Raw genomic sequence first — 11,704 nt, forward strand, 5'->3', positions numbered from 1 at the left:
CAGGTACAGCGCCATACATTGCATGGTGGCCGTGCCTGGTATTACAACCCAGTCCCAACCACTGTTGTGGCCTCTTCATTGTACCAGGTACAGCACCCTACACTGTATGGTGGCCGTGCTTGGTATTACAACCCAGTTCCAACCACTATTGTGGCCTCTTCATTGTACCAGGTAGAGTGCCATGCATTGTGTGGTGGCCGTTCCTGGTATTACAACCCAGTCCCAACCACTGCTGTGGCCTCTTCATTGTACCAGGTACAGCGCCATAAAGTGTGTGGTGGACGGGACTGGTATTACAACCCAGTCCCAACCACTGCTGTGGCCTCTTCATTGTACCAGGTACAGCGCCATAAAGTGTGTGGTGGACGGGACTGGTATTACAACCCAGTCCCAACCACTGCTGTGGCCTCTTCATTGTACCAGGTACAGCACCATACACTGTGTGGTGGCCGTGCCTGGTATTACAACTCAGTCCCAACCACTGTTGTGGCCCCTTCATTGTACCAGGTACAGCAAACTACACTGTTTGGTGGCCGTTCCTGGAATTACAACCTAATCCCAACCACTGTTGTGGCCCCTTCATTGTACCAGGTACAGCACCATACACTGTGTGGTGGCCGTGCCTGGTATTACAACTCAGTCCCAACCACTGTTGTGGCCCCTTCATTGTACCAGGTACAGCGCCATACACTGTGGTGGCCGTTCCTGGAATTACAACCCAGTCCCAACCACTTCAGTGGTCAGAGTCACAGCACTGACGCCTCCTTCCATCTGCTGATCGTAGGGCCGTGGGATCAGACTCCGACCAATCCAACTTCGACACCCTATTCTTAAAATAGGCCGTCAATATAAAAACCTTGGAAAATCCCTTTAATAGGCAATAACTGGCCCCCATTAGCTGTGGTAACACGACAACTATACAGCAGAGTGTTTGGGGGGGTTATCGGATTTCAATTGGTCCAGAAACGTAGTCGTAGTCAGGAGAAAATCAGAGAAATGTGGAAGTCTGACTGCATAGGCTTCAATGGGCGCCGACTTCCCCGAGTGCCTTGCTGTATTTTCTGACCCTTCCCGCTTCCCGTAAGGACACACAATGTAATTGTTATTTAGGCGACCCTCTAATGTTCTCCAATGATAACTTTATCGACCCCCAAAAAAATAGTAAATCTGAACAATTTGACCCCTCCCCGGGGCAGGTCACATGACTTGGTTGCCGCTGTCCTTAGCATTTCAACGACCGTCTTTATTTTCTAAGATGTGGCATCGTTTTTTGTTTTTTTTTTGCATCGTTGTAAATTCATAAAAGTAAATTTATTTTTGTTATCAAAAAGTGTATAAATAAAAAACGGTGGGAAACGAGAGGTGTCTGCGGGGCGAATACTGTGTGTGAAGATATGCAATGTAAAGGGTGACGGGCGCTTTCTTCTCATGTTCCTGTTCTTACCCTGCGGGGGTTTTGGGAGATTTTATCATGATGCAGATGTCACTATAAAAGAAGAATATAACCCCGGCCTCAGGATTTTCACATCATGTTTATTGTGGGTGTTCCTGGACGCTCGGGCTCTGGAGCAATACATCACATACACACACATATATACACATCACATACACGCTGGCGCCATCACCTTCTGGCCTCCACTGCAAAATCTGTAATGGGTCCCACGCCTGTCTTCTGCCATTTGGAATAGGGGTAAGTGGACCTTTAGGGTTCCCTCCAGGGCCTGGTAGCAACTACTACTACTGGACGCCATGACGGAAACCAGACAGACCCCCGTTATAATCATGGGGATCTATTGAGTGCCACTTGTGTCCGCCATGTCATGCTGTTATTTTCATTCTTCCACAACAATGGCAGAGGAAAGTGTCCAACAGAAGTGTGACCATACCCTTATGGAGCCTATAGATCCATCTTGGGCCATATAGAGATTGGCGCCCATTGGTTAATCCCACCCCAGTTCGTTATTACGCAGGTGCCTCGACAGGGCCCCAGACGTTGAGGCGCCATAGTCACATATAGTAAAGAATATCAGCGTACTCATACGACGCATTGATTTCAATGTGTCTATTCACATGTCCGTTTTTTGGATGGCCCATTTTGTGTCCATTCATGGTCGTCCCGCTATGGTCATGCTCTGTCTGTGGTTTGGGTTAAAAAAGACAGGCCAATGAAATCCATGCTTAGTATGCAGTGAAGAGGTCACAGTGTTATCTGACTGGTGGGGGCACTGGGGTCAGACCCCCTCAGATTTAATAAGAACGCCTCTCTTTGGGCTAGTTCACACGGAGGGGGGGTGTACTGGCGGATTTTGGTCCTGATTCTGCCACGTCAGAATATGGCCAAAATCCGCCTGCCATGACTTCTGACAGTCGTGACACTCCGGTCCAAATGAATGGGCCTAGTCCGGAGTGTGTTGTCGCGAAGCGGACGCCGTGGCTGAATAAGAAGGGCAGCTTGTTTCTTTTTTCCGCTAGCGGCAACATGCCATTAGTGGAAATGAGAACGCTAGCGGTCTCCATAGACCACCATTGTGAGGGGGCGGATTATGACGTGGATTCCGCGCCAAATTCCACCCCCTCTGTCCCCGTGTGACATATCTAAGTGTTAGAAAACCCCTTTAATTTTACTTCTCTTGGCAGTCAAAAAATGAGGTTGGTCATAAATCCTAATCCCATCATATCCTGCTGAGCGTAAATCTGCCCACACACATACAATCAGATATTCTTCTATTCCAACAACAATTTCCTTGAGTCTTATTATTAAGAAAAATTTAAAGGGATTTTACCACTAAACCAACATTTTTTCTATTGACCATGTCGGAATAGCCTTAAGAAAGATTATTCGTCTCCTACCTTGCTCAGTCGCGCCGGCCCGCCGTTCCCTAGAAATAGTGGTTTTTATCGGTATGCAAATGAGTTCTTTCGCAGCAATGGGGGCGTCCCCATTACTGCCAGAGAACTGTCTCCAGCGACGCCTCTATCTTCAGCTGCCTCTTCTGTCTTCCGTCTGGGTCAAACTGCGGCGCCTGCGCTGTTGGCTCTGCCAGTGAGACACCAGCAGAGCCGAGTGTGCATGCCGGCTGGCGGCCATTTTTGGGAGGCCGCTCCTGTATTGAACTACAAGAGCAAGAGCTGCCACCCAAAAATGGCCGCCGGCCGGCATGTGCAGTCGGCTCTACTTGTGTCTCGTCGGAGTTGACCCAGACGGAAGACGACAAGAGAAGGGGAGGATGCAGCTGAAGATGGAGGTGTCCCTGGAGACAGTTCTCTGGCAGCAATGGTGACGGCCCCATTGCCGTTTGAGCGCTGGGGCCCGCCCCCATTGCTGCGAGAGAACTCATTTGCATACCGGTAAAAAACGGTATTTCTACGGAACGGCGGGCCGGAGGCGACTGAGCAAGGAAGGAGACCAATAGCCTTTCTTAAGGCTATTCCGATGTGGTAATTAGAAAAATATGTCGGTTAGTGGTAGACCAAGATTTTGGTATCCACCCTGTAGCCTCCCGTGGTTTGACTGAATAATTCGGACATGATGGATACAGCTCCCCTTTGACATAAAAAAAATTCATTAAAATACAACCTCTAAAGCCTATGAGCTGTGTCTTCATGGGTGCCCGTCTACCTATCTTCAGGGGTGACTCTTCAGTCCAAGCCTCTTGGGTCACACCCTTGGAGACCAAACACTGATACGACCCACCTAATCTTCATTTGTTTTGGCGTTAGATAGAAGTTTTATTTATCTAGTTTAATCCACCATTGGTAGATTTTATATTGGCCATGAAGCCTCATGAGATGACAAATATTTGGCTTCTGTATTGCTGGGCCGGGGTGATATGTGAGGTGACACGAGGCTCCTGATATGGACCTTCCACCATGTGACCACCCTGCTCCTCCGCACTGACCCTCTGGTATCCGCCGGCACATCGGGTTAAGAGATGTCGATGAGTCTTAATAAAACTCTCCAGATTAGCCGCCACCTGCTCCTGTATTCTTTTCCAGCTTTCATCTACTTATTGGGTGCTGAGTCTGTCTTTTCCGTTTCAAGCTTCTCCGTGTCATCTCGTGATTCAACTCCGTACAAAACAAACTGATCCGAGGAGGCGACATCCCTGGTGGAGGAGCGGGGTGACACGCCGAGCCCATCTGCTAAGCAATTAGAAGTTTCCTACACATTGTAAAGAAGATATGGAACGGCCAAGGACATGTTGTCGCTCCGATAGACACGTGATATGGAGCGCTGATCTCTAATATGTGGATCTGCAGATATTGTAAAATACTCCTGTCAGGGCCTGCTAGGAGTTGTAGTGCCATAACAGGTGGAGAGTCAGAGATTAGAGACCTCCTTAACCTAAGAGATCTGCTCAAAGATCTAAGATAGTAGTTCCCCAGAGAACAAAGCCCTGTCCACAGTCTATATCCAGTGGTGGGCGACCTGCCCGTCTATGATAGACCACTGAATCATGTAGCCAGGGGGCGTAACTGGGGACCTAAGGTGAAATGCCCCTTTACTAGACCCACCTGGTGTACTAGCACCCCTTTATATATTATTGTCCCCTTTATTGTCCATCATACAGTGTATTGTCCGCATTACAGGCCCCTCTACTGTAAGGACCCTTGTTACATCCCTGGACATTATACTGTGTGTGAGGGGACACTTAGGGGACATTATACTGTGTGGGGGGGACATTATACTGTGTGGGAGGGACACTTAGGGGACATTATACTGTGTGGGGGGACACTTAGGGGACATTATACTGTGTGGGGGGGACACTTAGGGGACATTATACTGTGTGGGGAAACACTTAGAGGACATTAAACGGTGTGGGGGGACACTTAGGGGACATTATACTGTGTGGGGGAACACTTAGAGGACGCTATACTGTGTGGGGGGACACTTAGGGGACATTATACTGTGTGGGGGGGACACTATATTGTGTGTGGGGGACACTTAGGGGACATTATACTGTGTGGGGGGGACACTTAGGAGACATTATACTGTGTGGAGGGGACACTATACTGTGTGGGGAGAACACTTAGGGGACATTATGCTGTGTGGGGGGACACTTAGGGGACATTATACTGTGTGGGGGGGACACTTAGGGGACATTATACTGTGTGGGGGGGACATTATACCGTGTGGAGGGGACACTTAGGGGACATTATACTGTGTGGGGGAACACTTAGAGGACATTATACTGTGTGGGGGGACACTTAGGGGACATTATACTGTGTGGGGGGACACTTAGAGGACATTATACTGTGTGGGGGACACTTAGGGGACATTATACTGTGTGGGGGAACACTTAGAGGACATTATACTGTGTGGGGGGACACTTAGGGGACATTATACTGTGTGTGGGGGACACTATATTGTGTGTGGGGGACACTTAGGGGACATTATACTGTGTGGGGGGGACACTTAGGGGACATTATACTGTGTGGAGGGGACACTATACTGTGTGGGGAGAACACTTAGGGGACATTATACTGTGTGGAGGGGACACTATACTGTGTGGGGAGAACACTTAGGGGACATTATACTGTGTGGAGGGGACACTATACTGTGTGGGGAGAACACTTAGGGGACATTATGCTGTGTGGGGGGACACTTAGGGGACATTATACTGTGTGGGGGGGACACTTAGGGGACATTATACTGTGTGGGGGGGACATTATACCGTGTGGAGGGGACACTTAGGGGACATTATACTGTGTGGGGGAACACTTAGAGGACATTATACTGTGTGGGGGGACACTTAGGGGACATTATACTGTGTGGGGGGACACTTAGAGGACATTATACTGTGTGGGGGACACTTAGGGGACATTATACTGTGTGGGGGAACACTTAGAGGACATTATACTGTGTGGGGGGACACTTAGGGGACATTATACTGTGTGTGGGGGACACTATATTGTGTGTGGGGGACACTTAGGGGACATTATACTGTGTGGGGGGGACACTTAGGGGACATTATACTGTGTGGAGGGGACACTATACTGTGTGGGGAGAACACTTAGGGGACATTATACTGTGTGGGGGGACACTTAGGGGACATTATACTGTGTGGGGGGGACACTTAGGGGACATTATACTGTGTGGGGGGGACATTATACCGTGTGGAGGGGACACTTAGGGGACATTATACTGTGTGGAGGGGACACTATACTGTGTGGGGAGAACACTTAGAGGACATTATACTGTGTGGGGGGACACTTAGGGGACATTATACTGTGTGGGGGGGACACAGGGAACATTATTCTGTGTGGTGGGGACGTTTAAGAAATATTAGTTAGTTCACATTTATTAATATTTGCTACTTTCGAGGTACTTGGATGGAACTTTTTTCACTAAGGGATACTTCAATGGCACACACAGCGCACAATGTTGGGAGGTGGTTCGTAGATTTAAGAGTTTAGGATCCATCTTGGTCACAGAACAGGATTAGAAGAACATAGCTGCTTTCTTACAAAAACAGCGCCACACCCGTCTAGAGGTTGTGCTTGGTATTGCAGTTGATCCCCAGTGAGTACAATGGAGCTGAGCTGCAGTACCAGACACAACCCATAGACAGGTGTGGTGCTGTTTCTGTAAAAATACTATTATCTTTCTTCACCCTGTACAGTCACTTTAAAGACAAACTAGACCCAGGAGTAAAATGATGATTCGAGGGTGGACAACCCCAAAAATCCTGGTTTTAGTCGAACTCGAGATTTTGGGAAATTCGTTATGGTCTCTCAAACTCAACATGTCCAACCCTTCCATTTGCCAGGAGACATAAGATAGTCCGTCAGGTCCGTAGAGGGTCCGTCAGGTTTGGGGGTCTTCTCTCTCACGTGTATGGGGCCATAAAGCTCCCCTATAAGGTCACATGGTTCCCTATAGAAATACTATAGCAATATGTCCCAGATCCCAGACAGCAGGGCTCCTGTGTACAAAGACTTCTCCAGCGCAGGTAAGTTTTAGGTAAATAAATCTGGCGAGACGTCAAAGAGAAAACCATAAGAACAACAACACGCTACATGTGCCACGTACAAACTGGTTCAGTAGACAGGGATGGCGGGGTTACATGGAGCAATATGGAGGACTAGAGGTGTATACAGGGGAGGCAACAGAGTAAAATCACCGCTGGATCCTGCGTGACGTCACAAGCGGCTTTAGCGGGATATGTTGCGATGACATCACAAGTGGGATCTTGAGATTTCAGGATCGATTTTTAAAATCCAATTTCCGATCATTATCCTGCAGATCCTGATCGTGAAATTTGCTCGATCGCCGATCGGGATCCGATCTTTCTCGATCGCTCAACCCTAGGATTCACTCTTCTCACACTTGGTGGCTAAAAACTGCGGGAAGACCAAAGCCTTATCCCGTACATGAGGAAACCATTGATGTGGTTGTTATGTTTGGAGAATAACACCGCAGGCACCGTCACTGCCGTATACCGTATACTGTTATTCATGTCGTCTCCTATGAAGCCAGCAGGTAAATGCAACAAACCACAATAGACGGAGGCCTCAATCCCTTGTTATAGTGAATGACGGATATACAATATGAGAATTTCTATCGCTACCATCGAGTCCTGGAGCGGCGCTCCTGTGTGAACATGACTTTGGCCTTTAGAGTCATGAAGGGGTTAAGGCTGAAAGCTTGCACGTATTGGAAAGAGAAGAAACTCCTGGCCAGTTTCCCTCCCCGGTCTCATCTCATGGATGAGATCACGGCTTCACATTGTCCCAAACTACATCACCATGGCAATGCCACAAGGCTCCGGCCCCATCTTTACTGCCTCCAAGGAACGTTTGGGGTCACCGAGACTCTCAATAGCCTAATTAGTTTCAGGGATTTGGTTTTTCAGATCTTCCTGTTAGACCGGGACGGGAATCTCTAATAAAATGTGAGTACAATAAAGGAGATCAACAAGTGAGTCTCCTCATCTCCGCCCGTCTTTGGTGGGGCAAGCACCCCGGAATCTGTGTAATAAAACATGAGGCCTCACCACATGCAATACATAATATTATAATACACAATTGTGGGTTATTATAGGGGCATCCATGTTTGGGGCCTCTCCTGTTTAAGACACATGATGGGGCACCTCTTGCTTTGGAGGACTCCACAAGTCTCTGCATTGCACTGATTTCAGTGGTGACTATGCTATTCTTCGTTTCACCTGTGGTGGCGCTGCAGGGATTGGAGACAATTGTTGCCAGGTTTCCCTAAGGCAGATACTGGGGTAGAGATGGATAAACCTCGCGAGACTCCTTGTTTGGTCCGAACCAGAAGTGTGGTTATTATATTCTGGGGTCTTCTCAGACCCCAGTATAATAAATGGAGGCCCGGGGGAGGTGCGGAAACTTAATAAACACTTAAGTCACCATCCCACACCTGTTCTGGGCTTGCAGTCCTCTATGGTCATTTTATGGTCCCTTTTGACCTTCTGAGTGACATTATGGGCCCCTTCTAGTGCACCAATGTCATGGCACTTGCCTTAAAGCGTCTTGACCCTGGTGCCCCCATGTGACTACTGAGACCCAATCACCGGCCACAGCAGTTTTCCAGGGCCCATGACATCCTCCATGGTGTTGTGGTCACTGGTGCACCCTTGCAGTACTGTTTGGTGGTCTTCCTGGGCCCCAGAGGATGGCTGTGGGCTGTGATTGGGTCTCAGTGGTCACATGGGGTACCAACGTCATGGTGCTTTAATGCAAGTGCCATGACATTGGGGCTGAAAGAAACCAGAAAGCGACCATAGATCCCCCTAAGCCCGGGAGAGGTGAAGCATGGCGACTATCGGTGTTTATTATGTTTCCCGTCTTCCCTGGGCCTTTTGGAAAATTAGCAACTAGAGATGAGCGAACACTGTTCGGATCAGCTGTTCCGAACAGCACGCTCCCGTAGAAATGAATGGAAGCACCTGGCACGGCGGCCGGCCGCCGGCAAAGTGTACGTGCCAGGTGCTTCCATTCATTTCTATGGGAGCGTGCTGTTCGGAACGGCTGATCCGAACAGTGTTCGCTCATCTCTATTAGCAACAAATCCAGTTCACTCGCCTCTGATTGGTTGAATTTCAACATGACTAATCCACTGCACTTGGGGGGAGATAAGCGGCCCCCAGGAATGGTTTAGTCTTCTCTCCCCATTAAAAACATATGCACACTTGCTAAATTGAGTATGTATGTGTATGGGAGGATCAGGGGGAATAGCTGTCCTCCGAACAAGTGTAAATGGAGTATATGGAAATTCTAATAACAGATCCAGGTCACAGTATATGATGTGTCAGGGTCTGACACCCGTACCCTGTACAGATCAGCGGTCGCAGCAGTAGATATACCATCCATATCCTAAAACATTGCAATATGACCCAATATACAAAGCACAAAGATGGCGACACTATTGCAGTTCAGGGCTGGATTATCAGAATTTCAGGATTACCAGAAGTCTTTCTCCATTTCTAATGCACATCTCATATCTATATATTACACCACCACCTCCCATTTATTTCCAGGCCTCATCAGAATGTCTCCCGCACCCGCACCGCGCTCCAGCAGGCAATGAACCTCGATTGTACCAGTCATACACTTGAGTGCTCACCACTAATGGGGCACCCCGGGACTAATCCTGTCACCAGCGCCTATAGAGATGGAAGAGAGTCTTGTAAATCAGTCTGACACCGCTGTCTCATGTAGGCTGATCTCTCTTAAGAACTGCTAGACCCGGGCGGAATTGCTTCAGGAGAAGACGTGACATTCCCAGCTCAGCAAAACAAGAGGCCGAAGAGAAGACGCCACAAATAAATACAGAGAATATTCGTGTCAATTCCTGTCGTCAATTCCAAGAATATCCCATGGAATTATCACATCAGGAACCATTGTGTTATATATATTCACCTGAAGATACCAATATATATATATATATATATATATATATATATATATATATATATATATATATATATATATATTTATATAAGATACCGGTATTATATACAGTACAGACCAAAAGTTTGGACACACCTTCTCATTCAAAGAGTTTTCTGTATTTTCATGACTATTCACACTGAAGGCATCAAAACTATGAATTATCACATGTGGAATTATATACTTAACAAAAAAGTGTGACAACTGAAAATCTGTCTTATATTCTCAGTTCCTTTTGCTTTGATTCCTGCTTTGCACACTCTTGGCATTCTCTTGATGAGCTTCAAGAAGTAGTCACCTGAAATGGTCTTCCAACAGTCTTGAAGGAGTTCCCAGAGATGCTTAGCACTTGTTGGCCCTTTTGCCTTCACTCTGTGGTCCAACTCACCCCAAACCATCTGGATTGGGTTCAGGTCTGGTGACTATAGAGGCCAGGTCATCTGGTGTAGCTCCCCATCACTCTCCTTCTTGGTCAGATAGCCCTTACACAGCCTGGAGGTGTTTGGGGTCATTGTCCTGTTGAAAAATAAATGATGATCCAACTAAACGCAAACCAGTTCTAATAGCATGCCGCTGCAAGATGCTGTGGTAGCCATGCTGGTTCAGTATGACTTCAATTTTGAATCAATCCCCAACAGTGTCACCAGCTTGGCCCCCCCACACCATCACACCTCCTCCTCCATGCTTCACGGTGGGAACCAGGCATGTAGAGTCCATCCGTTCACCTTTTCTGCGTCGCACAAAGACACGGTGGTTGGAACCAAAGATCTCAAATTTGGACTCATCAGACCAAAGCACAGATTTCCACTGGTCCATTCCTTGTGGTCTCTTCTGCTTGTTGCCGGTCCTTAGCAGTGGTTTTCTAGCAGCCATTTTCCATGAAGGCCGGCGGCTGCACAAAGTCTCCTCTTACCAGTTGTTGTAGAGATGTGTCTGCTGCTAGATCTCTGTGTGACATTGACCTGGTCTCTAATCTGAGCTGCTGGTAACCTGCGATTTCTGAGGCTGGTGACTCGGATGAACTTATCCTCCGCAGCAGAGGTGACTCTTGGTCTTCCTTTCAAGGGGACGTCCTCATGTCAGCCAGTTTCTTTGTAGCGCTTGATGGTTTTTGCCTCTGCATTTGGGGACACTTTCAAAGTTTTCCCAATTTTTTGGACTGACTGACCTTCATTTCTTAAAGGGGCTCTATCATTGGGAAAAGTCATTTTTAACTAATCACATCCTTACATAGCCCTTGGAAAGTCTATTCCACGCCTACCTTTAGTATGTAGATTGCCTCAGTGGTTTCTGAATAAGTCCGTTTTAATTCATATGCTAATTAGACGGATGCACCTCTTTGCTATTGTTTCCTATGCACAGGCTGATGATGAGGAGGAGGACTCAGCTTCCTGTTTGCACACACACACATAGGAGATAATAGGAGAGAGGAGGCTGCTGGGAACTTCCTGTGCTGGCTGGAAGCTCATTAGCATATGAATAAAAACAGACTTATTCAGAGACCACTGAGGCAATCTACATACTAAAGGTAGATGTGGAATAGACTTTCTAAGGGCTATGCAAGGATGTGATTAGTTAAAAATGACTTTTCCCAGTGATAGAGCCCCTTTAAAGTAATGATGGCCACTCGTTTTTTTTTACTTAGCTGCATTTTTCTTGCCATAATACAAATTCTAACAGTCTATTCAGTAAGACTATCAGCTGTGTATCCACCTGACTACTGCAAAACACAACTGATGGTCCCAACCACATTCATAAGGCAAGAAATCCCACTTATTACACCTGACAG

The sequence above is a fragment of the Leptodactylus fuscus genome, chromosome 6 (genome assembly GCF_031893055.1).
Source record: "Leptodactylus fuscus isolate aLepFus1 chromosome 6, aLepFus1.hap2, whole genome shotgun sequence".
Taxonomy (NCBI): domain Eukaryota; kingdom Metazoa; phylum Chordata; class Amphibia; order Anura; family Leptodactylidae; genus Leptodactylus; species Leptodactylus fuscus.